The sequence below is a fragment of the Lutra lutra genome, chromosome 2 (genome assembly GCF_902655055.1).
Source record: "Lutra lutra chromosome 2, mLutLut1.2, whole genome shotgun sequence".
Lineage (NCBI taxonomy): Eukaryota > Metazoa > Chordata > Mammalia > Carnivora > Mustelidae > Lutra > Lutra lutra.
The window spans coordinates 109,947,950-109,967,460 of NC_062279.1; the positions used below are offsets into that span (position 1 = coordinate 109,947,950).

At 39.2% G+C, this 19,511-nt stretch overlaps 1 protein-coding gene across 3 annotated transcripts in view; it reads right to left on the reverse strand.

Moving 5' to 3' along the window:
• Positions 1–19,511, reverse strand: part of ELOVL6 (ELOVL fatty acid elongase 6) — a 131,688-nt gene that overhangs the window by 43,571 nt on the left and 68,606 nt on the right. The window lies entirely within an intron of this gene.

Below are 19,511 nucleotides of genomic sequence, written 5' to 3' on the forward strand. Positions count from 1 at the left end.
ATTCAGGGTAAAGAGATAAAACCAGATTAACAAAAGGATGAAGGAATACAGGCTTTTTCTCTTTTTGTCAGGCTTAGGTGGAACTCTAGTCAGAAATGTCCAAGCAATATTAATTAGAATCTCTAGGTCCTGCTGGTTTACTACTGTACCAAGAAGTAAACAGTGTTATTGATAATGCCAATAAGAACAAAAACAAAACCAACACAATTCTATACAACTACGATTCAATAGAAAGTAACAGAGGGGGGCGCCTGGATGGCTCAGTGGGTTAAAGCCTCTGCCTTTGGCTCAGATCATGATACCCAGGGTCCTGGGATCCAGCCCCGCATCACATCAGGCTCTCTGCTCCACAGGGAGCCTGCTACCCCCTCTCTCTCTCTGCCTGCCTCTCTGCCTACTTGTGATCTCTGTCTGTCAAATAAATGAATAAATCTTAAAAAAAAAAAAAAAGAAAGTAACAGAGGCCTTGTAAATGATTTAAACACCTGAATGAACTTCCTAAAAAAGCAGTTATTTCTCTTAAGATGGATATTCCCCCACTTGATGAGATTAAAAGGGAAATCATTGAAAAGTAAGTTATAAGCCTAATACAAAAAGCAAAATGAATTAGTTTTTTGCAAATGCCTCCTATTTTTCTCCCTGACACTGCCTGTATGTGTTGCTGACCAAGGAGGGATCTAATTATTTTCACAAGCAGCACACCTAGTAGGCATGTGACCTACTTGGTGAACACCACCCAGTAAAGTGGTATTTCCAGAAATCAACCCATAAAGATGGAATGAAACACTTTCCAACTGAGGTTTGCAGATTCTTTTGGAAACATAGGACCTGGGCACATAGTCACTACTTGCTAAATGTTTGTTAGATGATCATGGTCTTGTCATATCAAATTTTCTGATAGAGAAAAATAATTATGCACTGATGTCCTTAGGTGCTCAGTAAACATTAACTGCGTGAATGAACGGTTGTACTTTCCCAGTAACAAACAAATTACTAAAGAATGAAATATTCGGAAAAAACATGATACATTTTCTTCCTCCATAAAGAAACAGGCAATTTCTATACTTCAAAGAGAGGTGGAAACGTGAGACAGTTTTATAGGAACGTTATTAAACATTTCAAGAAGAAAGTACTTTTGGCTGTAAATATGTGTATCCGAGAAATATGAATACAAATGTGAATGAGTGTTTGTAGGTTTACTCATATATATGTTATGTATGAATTTTGCAAGTGTGTGTCACTAAATTGAGTCCTAATCACCGTCTGCATTTACACCCATCTAAGCAAGGACTCGCGAAAAACCAAATTCTATCAAGTTAATGTAAGCCGTAGTAATATGAAATAGTCTGTATTCTTTCCTGAAAATTTTAAAACAATTTTGTTGTTCTTTTCTAAGTTATAAAAGTAACAATGAGTGACAGTATTCATGGTATGATTCAGGGAGGGAGTCCTGTGGGGGCCACTCAGTGCTAACGAGCTTTCTCTTTGATCCTCCTAATCACCCATAATGTAGGTACAGCATTGTCTTCATTTTACAGATAAGCAAACCGGCTTAGAGGTTAAGCCTCAGATCTCCCTGTTCTCCTGTGGTAAACTTTCCCAAGAAAAAAGGGTGCACCTGATGTGTTATCTTATAGCCACAGAAGAATTCCACAAGCCCTCCTACTGAATTGCATGGTCATTGTGTAACTGTGTGGCACGTTGCTAAACTGTGAATACACCAAGAGTGATCTCCATGCCTTCATGTTTCAACTATCATATTTTGGGGGTTTGGAACACTTTGATCCAGACCCTGATCCAGACCTCCTGGGGAATACAAATAAACTATATATGCGCCCCAAAAGCTTTTTCTTAAATTGCTTATCATTCTTTCTCTTGCTCATTCCATCTAATTAGGATTTTGGTTATGGTTAGATTAATTGTGTTTCTTGCAATTACGAACCAAATTAAATGGCTGTCTGTATGTGATCCTATCATTCTAGCCACTGGGGGAAAAATAATATGCCTCAAAGAACCAAGAAAAATACAAAAATCTCCCCTCAGGATGTTTTCCTCTGCATTTCTTCAGCTAAGAATGAGAATTATTCCTAATGCACTACTAACTTCCTGGCACAGACCCTTCTCTTTTCCATGTGTTTTCTAAAGATTATCTTTACTAAACAACCTTCAGTTCCATAGCTAGGGCAACCAAGTCAATCAATATAGACACAGAGAATCTGAGAACTGCCAGAGACCTTAGAGAGATGGAGCCCAAATTTCTCGTTCAACAGAAGAGGGAATGGGGGATAGGGTGTGGTGCTGGATGACATTACTTTCTTATGGTCACATAGCTACACACTGTATATGGGCCAAAACTACCAAAATTTGCTCAAGCAGGTAGGTAAACATAACTTAACTGTCTAGGGTATATCTGAGTCACCTGCTATAATACAAATAAATTGCTTATTGTATACTTTCTAAATCTTCTATTGTGGTAAAATTCAAGTCTGTAATGCTTTAGGTTAATTCAGAATTAACCTTACACTTCTTCTGTAAGAGGGAGTCATCTAAGGAGGCATGAACTCTTACCTGTTCCAACTGAGAAATCCAAATGTATCACTTATAGTTGAATGTATTATGATTTTTTTCCATTTAACTTAGAATAAATTAAGATTTTCATTAACATACTGGGCAATTTAAATGGATTCAAGCTGCCGTTCGGTTCTGCCATCTCTTTGGTAAAGATTCAATCATTGTCAAGTGAATAATGACTTCCTGCTAGCCCACTTGCTGTTTAATAGGGATAGATGACTTCCCTAATGCTTCCATATAGTAATCTAATAATACTTCATATTCTGGCAGGCCTCCATAGCTGGGTATAATGGTAACACTACATTGTTTTGTTACTGGATCATTAGCAATTTCCAGAGGGTAGGGACTCCTACCATTAAAGAATCTTAAATGTATATCATATAGCCTAACCCTTCACCATAGGGGCCCAATACCTTTCAGGACAGTGCTTCTGTAGCTATAATTACAAAGTAACCAACTAAATAAAGAACACCCAAATGAAATACTGATGTGTTTTGAGCTTGTTGCCCTGATATTCACTCTTTTCCCCCCTTCCACTTCTGTCATTGATGTGAATGGACATTAGCCCATAACTAATAAAAACAGATAATGGCTTTATCATTTATCCTGAAAAAGCTGGACTTCTTTATCATGTTACCCTCATCCAAAACATTCCTAGGTGTTGTTTTTCCTATTCTCACCAGAGTAGCTGCTAATGATTTGTACTTAGTGTTCTAACCAATAACACTTGTCGAAGACTGTGTATACATTGAAACTCCCCCCTCCGCCCAACCTCTGAGCTTCTACAGAAATCAGGACCTAGCTTGAGTCCCTTTAATACTCACTTCCAGATCTCTGTTGGCTGACTTGTGCACTTCCGAAGTGTCAGACAAATTCATCTGAGAATGGTGACACTTTCAAGTGGGTAGTCTTTCAGCACAGGGTATTTGCTAATGAACACTATGGGGGAGATGGCCTGAACGCCTTTGTGCCTTAGTGACCTTGTTTTTGTGGTTACCATGCATGTGTAAGGTACAAGGGTTGTGAAAATGCAAACAAAACTTCGAGGAAGAAAAGAAAAGGACCCTTGAACACTTCACCTGCTTTGGCTGATAGCTACCAAGCACCGAACGTTTTCTAGTTGAGAAAATTTTCCAAAGAGTCTAAAACTGGGGGAAAAAAATGCTAATTGGAGAGGCCATATCTCTTTTAAGACTTCTCCTTTAGTTCAGCTCCTGATTCAAATGAGGAAGCAATTCAAGTTTCTGAAAGTAATTTTAAGGCCACAAACAAATTACAGACCCAGAGATGGAGGAAATAACACTTGGCTTTTTGCCAACAAGACATTCAGTGGACCATCGTCAATGGTGGTCATAATTTGGTAAGAATATAAAGGAAGGCTTTCTTGAGAGGGTAAAGTTGTGCTCTGGGACTGGATTCTCTCCTATTCTTGAGAATTACCCCCAACACTTCATACAGGCATTTCTCTACATTACAAATAATGGAAATTTTCCAGGAGTTGCTATTCACAAGTAAATTATAACTAGAAATTAACTCTGCCCAGAAATTCTGACAAAGAATGATTTAGAGAATAATAGTGGAAATAGATCCATAATAAGTACAAATGAATAGTGACTTCATAATTGTAAGACAAAGCCGTGACTAAAGAAAAGGGTGTTATTCTAACCAGTTTTGTGTGACCCAGGAAGCCAAATAGTTCTGAGTCTTTTTGAGTTGCAAATACCTCTTTCTTATTTTACTTTCCTCTCAGAGGCAAACTGAAAGATCACAGGTTGTCCTTATTTATTTAAAAAAAAAAAAGGTGAGAAAACCATTTTTTGTAATTCAGTTTTTCTATTGTTGAAGTAGGCCACGCTCAAAGTAAACTTGTATTTAGTACTGTGGATTAAAGGGCGTGGCTGTGTATCTCTTTCTAGGAAAGTACACTACTCCTAAAACAGACCTGTTACAGAAAATTGCTTGTACATATATGGCAACATACCATTTTTACCCCTTGTCCCCTTTTTAAAAATCTTGATGAATTCTCTTTTCTTTTTACAGGGGGAAATAGGATCTTTCTACTTTCAAAATGTTAAAATCACATACACACAAAGCCCCATAAATAATGTAGATAATAATGTCTGTTAAAAATTCTGAGGAAGGAGATACTGCTGTGATTAGAAAATGCTCTGTGGAGGGTGGGCTTTGAGGCAGACCCTTTGAGGCTTTGGATGGATGGAAAGATGTAAGTGGGAATTTGGGGTGGGAGGAAAGCAGCACCTCTAGGGATAAGCTACGCTGGGCATGTGTCAGACCCGATGTTTCCTCAGTGGGTGGGAAGACATGAAAGAAAGTCAGATTAAAGTTCTGGCATCTTCTCAAGGTTGTGCGAGGTGTGTGGTCAGGAATGGGTTATGACTAGTAGTTGAAGTATAGTACTGGAATCTGTGGCTTAATTTTCCTTTTTTTCCTTCCTTTTAAATAAATAAGAATAGCCTCACTCATGGGTATACCATAATATGCCCTGGGGGAGAGAGGAAGAGGGCATAGATGGCGATGCCCTGGTTGAGGCCATGGAGAGCTCTCCAAGTCTTTGAGCTGGGATGGGGAGGGGGGGCAGGACGGGAATAAAGAGATCTGTTCACGGGGAAACTTGGCATTGAGTACTTCTCTTCTAATGGGTAGATGTGGCTGAAGTTTGACTCTAGATCTCTAAATCAACACACAAGTTCCCCATAGCCCACACTGGCAGCCTCGGTAGCTGCTGGGGTTCCTGAGTGCCGTGGTACAGACGGAAGAAACTTCTTTAATGAACTGCTGCTGCTCTTTCCAGGAATTATCAGATGGGACCAACTTGAAGTCTTATTCACTTAAAGATGACTATTCTCCTGTCCTGAGAAAAGAAGAGCAAATTTCGAGGTCATCCGTAGCATTGTTTCCAGAAAGCTGATACTTGGTTCAGTGTCCCTTAACAGTCCTCCAGAGCAAATGTCCCTTTTAATCCTAAAATACTGCATCTTACAGAGATGCAAGAATATTTTTTCTTTGTGTCAGATGACATGGTTTCAGAAAACTGATCAGAAAGATTCGAGTTCAAAGTTAGAATTAAAGATTTTCGAGAACACAAAAACAAAGGAATAATTAAACTTCTTGCTTTGGCAAAGGTAAGTTTCTCATCTCCTTCGAAAGAGTAAAGCTTGCGACCACCTGTGAATAAAAATTTTGTCAGGGGTCCTGGTAGACAAATCTCCCACTTCAAACTAATGACGAGCTGCGGCACCAACAAACTCATTTGGAGTTTCTGGTTTGTCTGAGAGCATGGCTCAACTTGATTACCCGGTACCGAGGGTCACTCTGAAATAGAATTGCCAAGTTACCAAGTAACTGTCTTGTATAATATATCAGCTCCTGGTGCTTGCCATGGCAAAACACGACGTTCTAGAGGTCGTGTAAAAAAACAGTAAGTTCTAAATAGGAGACAGCATGCAGAAAGAGAATTCAGAAAATGGTTCCATCAGCACTTCACTTTCATTGTGCTCATTCCCTTAAAGAAATGCCCTTTGTTCTAAGAAAAAGAAAGCTTTCATCCGAATTTCCAATGAAGAAATGCTCACCCGTTAAGATCATGATAATGAATAAAATGAATATAATAATGAATACAGAGAGCAGAAAAAAATTCTGAAACGTCTTCTATGCTATAAGAGCGGTGAGTGACTCCCTGTTACCAGATTAAATTTTACCTTTTACAGTCTTAAAATCTACCACAAAGTAGAAATAAGGGATTAGGGATTTTTTTTCCCCTGAAAATAAAGTTTTCTCAGACCAAAGTTACACAAAGCATGATTAATTATGGGCTTGGGTCAAGGCCGCAAGTTTTTGAATCCTGCTATCTATTCTAATGGACTGTGCACCATAGAAATAGAAAATTTTGAAATTTTATAAGATATTAAAAATATACAAAAATTAAAAACTAGAATTAAAAACATAAAAAAAATTAAAAACAGAATTTTGTTTCCTGCTTGTCTTCATCCTAAAGAAGCCCTGAAATGTTCTGTAGAAAATAGGTTACTCTGAGAGGTGGAGACTAAAACCAGAAGTGAAAAGACACTGTTAAAAGCATTTATGATTATTCACAATGGAACGGAAACCGGATTTCAGGTTTATAAGATTAAGTCCAATTCAGACACACAATTTTCCCAGACTTAAAATCAAAATGACAGCTGCACAGACACCAGCTCATAACAGCACAAACATATTCAAATTTATGAGCTCTTTATACTCAAGGGCTAAACGTTTGAACTGAAAAGTGATCCATTTCTGCTACGGTCTACTACCACCTTATATTTAGAGAGTTTTAGTTTATACTCGTTACTTCAGACAACTGTAAAGAAGCTAGAAAATACTATAAAAAAAAACCCAAAAAACAAAAAACCCCATGACTACATGTTTTCATGGTAACTACTGGTTGATTAAATAGACTGTTGCATTGACTTTCCCCATGGATAGAAATGTTGAAAGAGGGGTTGTGGGAAAAGCAATGAGAAAACATGTCCCAAATGCTATTTCTGGATTAGGGAAAAAATAGCTCAGAAGTGATAAAGACGATTTCGTGGTATAGCTCACGGATACGTTTTTTGTCACCAAAAGCAAATTTACATAAGATACGAAGCCTGAGTAAAAACTGGCAATGACGAGAAGAAATATATTATTAGCCAGGGAGTGGAAATGACAGACTTTTTTTTTTTCACCCATGAGATATCACCCAATTACCCAAGAAAGAATCTCTTTGGCTCTTGAAAATAATAATGCGGCAAGATTTTGATTAGGGTATTCACATGGCTCCTTCCAGATATGAATGCTCATTCAGGGACAGAAGAAGATAAGGCCCGAAGACACTAGCTTTGAGAACTCCGGTAATGAGGACAATCGGCCTCACGAATTGGACTGCGTTGCTTTCTCATCCCTGCTGTAACAAAGTCCCACAAATGTCACGGCTTCAAACGACATGATTGGATTATCGTTTTGTTGCAGAGTCAGAAGTCTGAAATGAGTCTTGTGGGGCTAAACTCAAGGTGTACCCAGGTTGTGTTCCTTCTGGAGGTTCTAGGGGGCAATCTTTCTTGGCCTTTTGTGGCATTCGGAGGCTGCCTGTCATCCTTGGCTTTCTCCACATTCAAAATGCATTCATTGCTCCCACCTCTGTTTCTAAGGTCACATTGTCTTCTCTAACTCTGTTTTGTCATCCTAGGCTTTCTCCACATTCAAAATGCATTCATTGCTCCCACCTCTGTTTCTAAGGTCACATTGTCTTCTCTAACTCTGTTTTTGTCATCCTATTACCTCCTCTGACTCTGTTCTTACCTCCCTCCTAAGGACTCTTGAGATTCATTGGGTGCAAGAGATAATCCAGGCCCACGCCCTGGAAAGAACTATTCTCCAATTTTAAGGACTCTTATGATTAGATTGGGCCCACCTGATATTCCCCAACAATCTCCTCATCTCCAAGTCCTTAACCTAATCGCATTTGCAGTCTCTCTCTATTGCTGTAGAAGAGAAACACACATACAAATTCATAAATAAAACATGGACGTCTTTGGGGGACTATGATTCATTTGGCCACATGGACTAACTTGAAATTATAATAAGGTCTAAAGCCATTTTTCTGATGCAACTGACAGGGGACAGACAACCCTACAGAGGGGAAAACTTTCTTTTCTATTCTTGCTTTATTAGACCCAAAGCCAGCCTCTTCCCTCCAAGTTAAGAAAGCACTTTAAGGGGTGCCTGGGTGGCTCAGTGGGTTAAAACCTCTGCCTTCGGCTCGGGTCATGGTCCCGGGGTCCTGGGATCGAGCCCCGAGCTGGGCTCTCTGCTCTGTGGAAAGCCTGGTTCCTCCTCTCTCTCTGCCTGCCTCTCTGCCTACTTGTGATCTCTGTCAAATAAATAAATAAAATCTTAAAAAAGAAAGAAAGAAAGAAAGCACTTTAAAATGCAAGGGCCTGAGAGTCACACTGTCATACAATTGTCCCGAAGTGGCTCATATGCATGTGAACTCACAAATCAGTACTGGAACTCTTAGTAGTAACATATGGTTTACCTTAGAACTGACTAGATGCCAAAGCTTGGAATTTCTAGTAACACACACACACACAATTTACTAGAAATAATATGTATTCAACATATCCCCATTGTCACAAGTTCTAAATTGCCATCTTAACATGCTTTTGTGACAACACAGATTGTTTGGCTTGGGACTATCACTGGCATTTAAATCTTAAAATATACATTATAGCCTATATCTGGTACATTTTCCTATCTGCAGCAAGCCTGTTGTCCTATGCTTCATCACTCTTACTGTTAAATCCTTGAAGAATGAGTCTTCCTCTCAGGGGGCTAAGAAGGAGCATTGTTCGATGCAGATGTTAACCCCTTTTCTGTAACTCATTCTTCACTTGGTTTCTGGAATACTATCTTCCCTTAGTTCTTTCCCAACTTCACAGTCGGCTCTTTTTTCATTCTCCTTTGCTGGTTCTCTCTTTATCTCCCCTATCTTTAACCTTGAAGAGTTACCAGGGCTCAATCTATGGATCTTTTTTTTTTTTTTTTTAAATCTACATGTGGTTCACAACGGGGGTGATGACTTTGCCCCTCAGAGGACATTTGGCAATGTGTTTGGAGACATTTTTGGTTTTCGTAACTGGATGGGGGTTGGCTACTGGTACCTAGTGTGTGGAGGCCCTGGATACTGTGGAGGATTATCCAGCCCCAAATGTCAGTAGTGCTAAGGTTGAGAAACCTTGGATAAAAGAAATATAAAGAAAGAGATTTTTAAGAAATATCATCTTTAGAAGTGGGGCGGGGCACCTGGGTGCCTCAGTAGATTAAGCGTCTGCCTTTGATTCAGGTCATTATCTTAGAGTGCTGAGATTGAGCCCTGAGTCCCATGTTGGGCTCCCTGCTTAGTGTGGAGTCTCTTTCTCCCTCTTTCTCCCCTCCTTCCCCTCCACTTGTGGGCATGTGCACACACACACACACACACACACACACACACACACACTCTCTCTCTCTCTCTCTCAAATAAATAAAATCTTTAAAAAACAAGAAAAGAGAAGAGAAATTGGAAAACTCAAGAGAATGTATATTAAAATGTGATATATCTTCAAAAAATGCATTCACTAGTTGGGATGATATCATTTATGCTTCAGATACACTTGGGCTGAATTGCTTCAAACTGATTTTAAGTGCAGAGTGAACTTCTTTTTTCAAATCAGCAGTCCAAGTTAACATTGAAGACGACAAAACAACCAATTCGTGTCAATTTTTCCTTCATAATTCTAGAATTAGGTTCACTTCTGCCTAAAATGGAAACATGGTACAGCCTAGTGATGATATGAATGATCAATTCTTACCAACTCTACATTTTTTGCAGTCCTTTCCTTGTTGTGAAGGTCACTGGGAAATGATTTTATAGTATCTCTCCAAGAGAAAGGAATAATCTGAAAGGAAGATTAGTCAAGACAGGTTGCCAAGACAATCCCTTATCCCACAGAGTTCCGATTCTTCTTGAAGTAGAATTCCAGCTGTTTCCCATCATCTCTTTACTAACCAATCCTACAATATAAGATAATTCCACGAGAGCCAATCCTAACTTAGCTCTGGATGGGGCAATGCCATAAAAATAAATTAGATTATCAGAATTTACAACTGTTATGTAGATCTTTAAGTTCTTACTCTCTTCTAAATCATTAAAGTATGATAAGTTGATAACAATAAAGATGTCTATGGCATAAACTTTTTAAAATTAACAGTAGGAAAAGCTCTATTTTCTAAGCCTCAGAATTTCATAAGGAAAATAGGAGCTCTCATATGATAAAATATGCCAAATGTGATAAAATCAATTGTGCCATTTTCTAAATCTTAGAACAAATTACTCTTTATTTTTATTACCTACTCTTAGGCCTTTGCTCTCCAACATTTTCCCCGCATCAGGAGACACTGATTCTCTCCTAATGATTGTGTACAAAGCTGAATGAGTTGAACAGGAAGTTGCTTTCTGTAATGTTCCCGTCATCAGTTTCTACAGGGGGAACCCGCCAGATAGTGTCCAAACCTGGCTTAGGAGCCTTTTCTCTTTCTGTTTACTTCATTTCCCACAAAGACCTTCGCTTTGCTTCCTTTTCCCCCCTTCATTCACGGGTTCAAAGCTAGAAAAAAAAATGATAAAATTTTTGGGGAAAAAATGTGTAATAGTAAAAATCTCAAGATCCATTAGAAAACTCCAACATGAAGAGCATAGCTTCCATTTCTTTAGAGGGTGAAAGAGAAATTCCTTTTATTTTTACAAGTTTCTTTGGACTACTAGCTTGTGAGACAAAAATAATTTCTTTTTTCCTCGTTGATCAGATGTGTCTTGGGACACAACTAAGGTACAGCTTGGATTGAGGAAGCATGGGATCTGACGAAAGAGATTCTCAAAGTATCAATGCTCACAGCAACCTTTTTTTCACAAGAAGGTGAAAATGCTTAGGGAGAGAAGAGAGTGTATCTGACTCATGATTTCCTTGAAAGCCAGAAAGTTGATGTGTCTTCCCGTACATCCAAGAGAATTCCCTTTGGGGTGTGCAATAGGAGGGAATATGTCCTTCAGACCATGCGTGGCCACATGCCTGTGTTATGTCAAGAAAGAGCAACCACTCTGGAGAATAAACCTGAGCCTTTGCTTTTACTATTCTCTTTTCTACTGTTCTTCTTCATCAGGACTGATTTTCTAGGCAACAAATTTGAGAATATTGAAGGAATGGTCTTTACTTAGCTATGCTTACACAGAAAGGTTTCCTCCCAAAAGAAAAAAAGAAGCTAAAAAAAAAAAAAAGGATTGCCACGTATTTACTCAAGATATGTCCTTTGATCTTAAGCATTTGGAACCAATTTAAGAACAGCGAGATACCTAAGAGCTATAACAACATTTAAAAGTATTTATTGGGGGTGCCTGGGTGAGTCAGTTGTTAAGCATCTGCCTTCGACTGAGGTCATGATCCCAGGGTCCTGGGATTGAGCCCCGCATCAGGGTCCCTGCACAGTGGGGAGCCTGGTTCTCCCCCTTATACTCACCCACTTGTGTTCCCTCTCTCCCTGTCTCTCTCTCTCTGTCAAATAAGTAAAATATTTAAAAAAATAAAAGTATTTATTGAACATGATAGGTTGCAGCTATCTACACAAAGGAACTTATTGGTCCATAATAGACACAAAGTTGAAGGCTGGCTTGCAATGCAGGCCTGTGCATTGCTCCAGACCAGTAAAACAGAATGTGTTTCAACTTAGTCAAAGTAATATGAATTTTTTAAAGGGAACACTTACTATATCCCAGGCCCTGTTCTTAGTATTCCAAGCATTTTTTTTATATATCCATTGTCTAATTTCCAAAAAATCCACCACCGTCCTCATTTTGGGGACAGACAAAAACTAGGGAAACAAGATTAAGTAACTTGAACAAGAACCTAGAACTTTTACGTGAAGGTGCTGAACTTAAACCTAGGCAGCCAAGGGTCAGAGCCTGTGCCCTGAAACACTACATTACACTGACATTCTAGAATGTATGCTGCTTCTCACTTGGTCCTTTCAATAGTAATGGTGTTTACCATTCCCTTTGCCAGCTTCCATTCACATCTCATTGCTCTTTCTTAAATTCAAAAATGTAAATTATCACTCACACTTGAAATCCACTTTTTCTCCAAGAAAGTATTTTTTCTAAGTCATCTGCATAGGTGATTGATTTTAATAGGGAGACAGAGCTTGAGGAAGATAACCTAGAAACAGTACCCTTGCTTCTCAGGTCCAAGTCTCGAGCAATGCTTCCCCCAGAGTCATCGTGCCCTAGAAGCTGACTAATCCTTCCCCAGTCTGCATGTTTGCCTACTGTTTTGTATGCTGACAGCCAGTTTCCCTTGATGAATTAATGGTTGGACACGCTGGAAGATATTTGGCACATCACACAATTTTCTGCCTTTGAGTCTTTCCACTTAGACTGATCTTTTCTGTAGTTCTGGCTGTCCAAAAGGACATGCAATGTTCCTGTGCATTCAGATCCTAAAACCTAGTATTGACGAATTGTTGAGAACACATGTACAAGACCATCTATAAAGAAATGTAAACATTAAATCATACAAAGACAAGTACTTTCTATTTTCCAATGACCTTGTCTATTTGAATAGAAATGTCATTAATCTCATACAGTCATGAAATTCTCTAAGATTTGTAATAGATTTGATTTGATTTTTGTCTCTCAGACTATCTCCAAATGCTTTTACATGATTTGGATGATGCTATTCTGCCTATTCTGGAATCATGTCTTATAACTTCCCCTGGAACATTCTATGTATATAGCTGTACTGTGATTTTCAAAAGACATCACACCTTTGCCCCAGCTTGCATTTGTGCAATGCCATTCTCACTATGTTGAATGCCCCCACCTGCCCTCATCATTTTCTGGGAAGATATGTCCTGACTGCCTCTAGGTCAAGGTGATTGCACATCCTTCATCACCACTGAGCTTTCTATATACCTTTTGTGTACCTAATATCAGCACTTACCCTTTATATTTCACGTCTATAACTCTTAAGTGTAAGTTTACGGGTCTATAATCCTGAAGTATGTAAGAAGTGTGTCTTACTCAACTTTGTATGCCCAAGGCCTTCTATATACCACAGTGCTGGCCTGAAGTAGGATCCTGACATATGAATGGATGAATGATATAGTGGATATTATTAAATTTTGGAAATACTTTAAGGGAAAAGAAAGAGATATATAATCGAGAGACTAAATAGGATAACCAATGCTCAAGTCATCTTTGAATTGGTGCTTTAAATCCACTTGATTCTAAGTCCAAACAGCAAAAATTATATTTTATTATACTTTTTTTCCCCTTTGGAAGCAGAAAGAATCCTACAAATTAATCTGAATTCAATACTGTTGGCTTAAAAAACAACAACAACAACAACAAACTACCTTTTTTTGAAATATGATTATGTTTCTACTGAGACATGCTCCTTCTGGAGTAGCTTACTATATCAAACACTGCTCAGGAAGGCTGGGAAAGCATGATCCAACTTCTTTAGTTCTTGTTGGCCAGAGACTCATGTATTACTTTCTCAGTGGAACTGTTTGCAGAAAGTAAGCAAAAGACAGAATAGACAGGGGTGAAATGAGACCATCCCCATGGTAGCATCACTTTCCACCTGATAACTGTACCCTCTTCTGCCATGAAGAGAATCTATGATTCGCTGACACATTCCAAGACAAATTCTGGGAAGGTCTAAGCTTAATCTGAAACCAAAATGATGACCCCAAATCCTCTATATAACTTTACAGTTCTAAAGAAAACATGTTTGTTTTGATCAGAATCATTCCACAATCAAAGACAACTCTGATACCATTTGATGCCTATCGCTAGGCAAAGGAGAAAGTGATAATACCCGATTGAGGGGAGCCGCTTTTGCTGGCAGCTGCGAAGGCCAAACGACCTGTCTCTGGAAAAACTTATCAAGAACTTGAAAACATTCATGTCTTTTAATCCTGCAATTCCACCTCAAGGAATCTCTCTAGCGCAAACAATCTTTTTTTTTTTTTTTAAAGATTTTATTTATTTGAGAGAGAGACACTGAGAGACAGCATGAGAGAGGAGAAGGTCAGAGAGAGAAGCAGACTCCCCGTGGAGCAGGGAGCCCCATGCGGGACTCAATCCCGGTTCTCCGGAATCATGACCTGAGCTGAAGGCAGTTGCTTAACCAACTGAGCCACCCAGGCACCCTAGCGCAAGCAATCTTAAATACGGGAAAGGCACAAGGATCACGGGAGCCTGGCAGTGAAAAAGTGGACAAAATCTCTTAAGAGTCATGGATATGCTGTGGTATATTCACTCAAAGGATGATTAAGTAACCACTAGAGCTATGTAAGATGCATATAATTTTAATAACTATGGAAGAGAAAAGCAGAATATGGTATAATTACAAGTTGAAAGAACGCCCCGCCCCCAATTTATAGTGGCTATTACTGGGTGACAGGGTTATGCATGCTCCTTTTCTTCAATTTATTATGTACTGAAGTTTTTTTCTACTAGTTTAATAATGAAAACTGGGAAATTTTTTTTAAAGATTTTATTTAGTTATTTGACAGAAACACAGCGAGACAGGGAACACAGGAAGGAGGAGTGGGAAAGGGAGAATGAGGCTTCCTGGGGAGCAGGGAACCCGATGCGGGCCTGGATCCTAGGACTCTGGGATCATGACCTGAGCTGAAGGCAGACCCTTAACGACTGAGCCACCCAGGCTCCCCGAGGATTTTTATAAATAAAACTAATTGATAAAAAGTAAGTTTTTATTTCTAAAAGAACAAAATGCTAACAAACATGCCAAGCATTTTGATGGTGGTTGCATGTACATTATATAAAATCATACAAATTTTGTTCCACATATTTCTACAGTCTTACTGGAAGACGCTATAGCTGTCACTTACCATCACACCTACTGGAGTCACAAAGACATGGATTTCAATTCTGGCTGCCACATATTAGTTCTGGGATCCTTTTTTTTTTTTTTTTTTAAGATTTTATTTATTTATTTGACAGACAGAGATCACAAGTAGGCAGAGAGGCAGGCAGAGAGAGAGAGAGGGAAGCAGGCTCCCTGCTGAGCAAAGATGTGGGGCCCGATCCCAGAACCCTGAGATCATGACCTGAGCCGAAGACAGAGGCTTAACCCACTGAGCCACCCAGGCGCCCCCAGTTCCGGGATCTTGATCTTGAATAAATTTCTTGACAAATTTTATCTGTCTCAATGTTCTCACCGAAAAAAAAACGAGAAAATAACCGTTGTTCATCATGCTTATCGTAAATCATCAAAATATTGGACTTGGTAGCTTCTGATGCGTTGTAAGTATCCAGTAGATGATACCTAATGTTACTGCTCGCTATCAGGAAAAAAAATAAATAAATAAATAAAAATAAAATGCAAAATCAGGCTACTTGGGCCTTTATTGGCCAAAAGCCTTTTAAGTTCCGTTTAGTCGGTTTATTTATTCATTTATCTATTTTTAGTCACTTTGAGGTTACACCTGACCCCAGCAGTCCTGTGAATTTGGTATCGACCCTGTGTGTATACTTCAAAGAGCAATCAGTAAGCAAAACAGCACAATCCAAGTTTGCAAGTAAACAAGAGCTCTTATGAAAACAAGTCACTTTGATATCTCAGCTTGAATATGGAGCAAAGGAAGAGTATGAAACAATAATGTAAGCACTTTACTCTCATGAGAGAGCATGTAGACAGGATGCAGGACACAAGTTCCTTGGGGGACACCTGCAGGTGACTCGAGCTGGGCTGCAAGCTAACTGAAGCAGCAAAAGACAGTGTATTTAGGAATCGTTATAAGCATGGCTGTAGAGAAGTCTTCTAAATTAGATATTTCTAAAGTAAAATGAAAATAAACATGTTAGGGGTAGATATCCTTTTCTTTCTGACCTATATACAGAGGAAGAAAAAAAAATAGTCCCTTTTATAGTCATTTAATTACTAGGGTAGCAGTAAAGAAAGGGATTAAATGTAACCATTTGGCTGATTTATGCGGCAGTTAAAAGGCCCATGAAATGTTATGACGTGAATGTTGCACATTACGTGAATGTTGCACATTGGACCCTCTTTTCACAACTTAAAAAATGCTGACTGCAGCAAGCCCGAGCGAGGTCAGGCTGGCCAAGCACCTGGGTGAGTGGAGAGGTCACACTGCCCTTTGAGGTCGTTGCCCTCTCTCTGCCTTGGAGGGGAGAGGTGAAAAGCAAACCCGGCCGCAAGGTGAAAGTCTGATCTAACCCAGATTTGTCAAACAGACAATGATGTCAGCAGACATTCAGAGGCTATCTGCAGGATACAGATATAGCCCTATCTGATGATTCCAGACCAGCTATTGGCCAAGAGTCCGGCCTCGTTGCCTCCCTGCAGACACCAGCTCTCTGACCCGAAGTGCACCTTTCGCTCTAGGCTCACAATAGCTGATGATCTTAGGTAACTGGTTTTCAACTTCTAGTGCTGCCTTTTGCCCACGACTTCCCTAAGACCTTTACAGGAAAAGAGTGTAAGTCAAAGGGCCGAAATTATGAAAGCGCTTTGCGAGGTTCCTCTTCTCAGCAGGATCTTCGTTTGGCTCCTCAAAGCTGTCTGGAGCAGAGAAGAGGGCAGCGAGGGCTAACTCCAGCTTAGCAGCGGCACGAGAACATCCCATACCTAAACAGCCATGGGGCGGAGAGATCTGTGTGACAGGTCTCCCTACAAAGGAGCACCAATGGGAAGTTTTAATCCCCAGAGTGCCTCGTGCTGCCAAAAATCTAATCTCTGTTTTTGGAATTCAGTCTTTCCTCCAGTTACAAACTCTCTGTGGCTACGTCCTTTTGAAGTGCTTCAGTATATAAAATTGTCAATGACGTGGCCTTGTCTGACATAGGCTGCACGGTCCCCTATTCTCATCCATTAACCGTATATGATAAAACAAAAGCATTACTTAAATGACACCAACATGAGCATTCTTTTTTTCCTGTTAAACAGATATATTCTGGGGGTAAATTGACTGACTCCAACAATTTAAGTCATGTATTCACTGAAATTTATATGGTCTATATTCATTGAAAACTCATGTCTAGTCTCCGTAGCCAGAACAAATAAGAGAAGTTGTACATTTTGACAGCACAAAGAGTCAGGTAGAAACATTCGTTTTCTATATTCTTTTCCAGTTCCAGTTGGAGCTCCTAATTATCCATTCAAGAGGTATTAATTGAGCACCTACAGTGTGCCAAGTGCAATTCAAGGCTCTGAGAATACATCAGCGAACAAAACAGACAAAAAAGCCTATTCTCACGGAGGTTACAAGTCTGGAGACAGGCAATAAATAATACGATATGTTAGAAGGTTATAAATACTACAGAAAGAGGAAAGAGTTATGCAGTGTAAAGGGAAAATGAGGTGGGGAATAGATGGGAATTTAAAATAGGAGAGTCAGGGTAGGCACGCTCAGGCGAACTGGAACAGAAGGCTTTAAGGGAATGAGGGAGGGGAACGCTGCGGGAAACGGTGTAGTGTGTGAGGCACGAAGTCGCCTGGGCAAGAACTATCTCCGGGGTGTAAGTTTACCGGAAAGGGCCAATTTTGTCTTTGGAAAATTCAGTATCCAACGATATCCTTCGAGAATATGCCTATAAGCATGTATCTGAGCAATAATTCTGCTTCTTCCAGTAAATTTTCAAGTCGGTACAACTGTTTGAATATTCATGAATGTCATTCAAGAATAATGAGCATGAAAATACCTAGACTATGATTTTCAAGAAGTTTGTTAATTTGTAGAAGTAATCTCATTCAGGGGATAATTATACATCTGAGTTACTAAGACATTCCAGAACATTTGAATTTCTGATAGGGTCTCTTGTGAAAGAAGTTAAGGCAGTCCGTAGATAGAAGATTATAAGGTTACCATGGTAGAGTCTTGAATTAAGACAGATCTAAAAGTAGCTTGACACTAGAGATGAATTTATTTAATCTTTCTTACAAAGAAGGTGTGTGCTGTTCTTTCAGGATTTCCTCTTGCAAATCTAGACTTGAATATACAAAAGCAAAGGCTGGTTCTTCAAGAATTTAGCAGGATTATTCCTGAACTGGAGACATAATTTGATTTCCTACAAGCACATTAATTCTGCTTCACTTGCAAATTGGTTTTAGGTCCAAATTGCGAAAGAAAGATAATAATTCCTGACAAGGACAAGGAAATAGGTTTTCCATTTTCTTCCTGAGTCAGCAAGAGAGTGTCGGACACAAGTGACTTTCTAATATATATTTCTCTAAATGTACATATTAAGAAGAAAAGTTTAATGGTAATGTGGAAATCAGAACTTTATTTTTAAAAAGGTAAATGAAAATGAATACAGCTTCAGACTGAAAAAGGAACTAACTTAAAAATATATATATACTGGGGCACCTGGGTGGCTCAGTGGGTTAAGCCTCTGCCTTCAGCTCAGGTCATGGTCTCAGGGTCCTGGGATCGACAACCACATCGGGCTCTCTATTCAGCAGGGAGCCTGCTTCCCCTCTCTCTCTGCCTGCCTCTCTGCCTACTTGCGATCTCTGTCTGTCAAATAAATAAATAAAATCTTAACAACAACAAATATACGTATACATATACATATATATATGTATATACATATATATATGCTGTGACAACTCTCTATTGCCATTAAAAAAAATTAGGTCTTTTACTGAAGGACTTAAGTGAGTTGAGGTGAAGTTTGATATTTTCAATCAATAGGCCAATCTCAATTTTAGGAAGTCATCATAAAGCAGAAACATAAACACTTCAAAGGTAAGGTTTCTCTTTGGACACAAGACATGAATAGACATTTCCCCAAAGAAGACCTACAGATAGCCAGCAGACACATGAAAAGACACTCAGCATCACTCATCATCAGGGAAATGCAAATTAAAACAAGGAGATGTTACCTCACACCTGTCAGAATGGCTAAAATTAAAAACACAAGAAACACCAAGTGTTGGCGAGGATGTGGAGAAAAATGAACCCCTGTGCACTGTTGGTGGGAATGCAAACTGGTGCAGCCACTGTGGAAAACAGTATGGAAGTCTCTCAAAAAGTTAAAAATGGAACTACCTTATGATTCAGAAATTGCACTACTGGTTATTTAGCCAAAGAATATGAAAACACTAATTTGAAAGGATATGTGCACCCATATGTTTACTGCAGCATTATTGACAATCATCACATTATGGAAGCAGACCAAGTGTCCATCAATAGATGAATAAATAAAGAAGATGGTGTACAACCGACTGGATCACCCAGGTGCCCCCTCCCCTGCACCCAACATAGTGACCAGTCTTAAACAAAAAATGTTAGATCCTAGTTGGAGTTGAGGGGGAGGG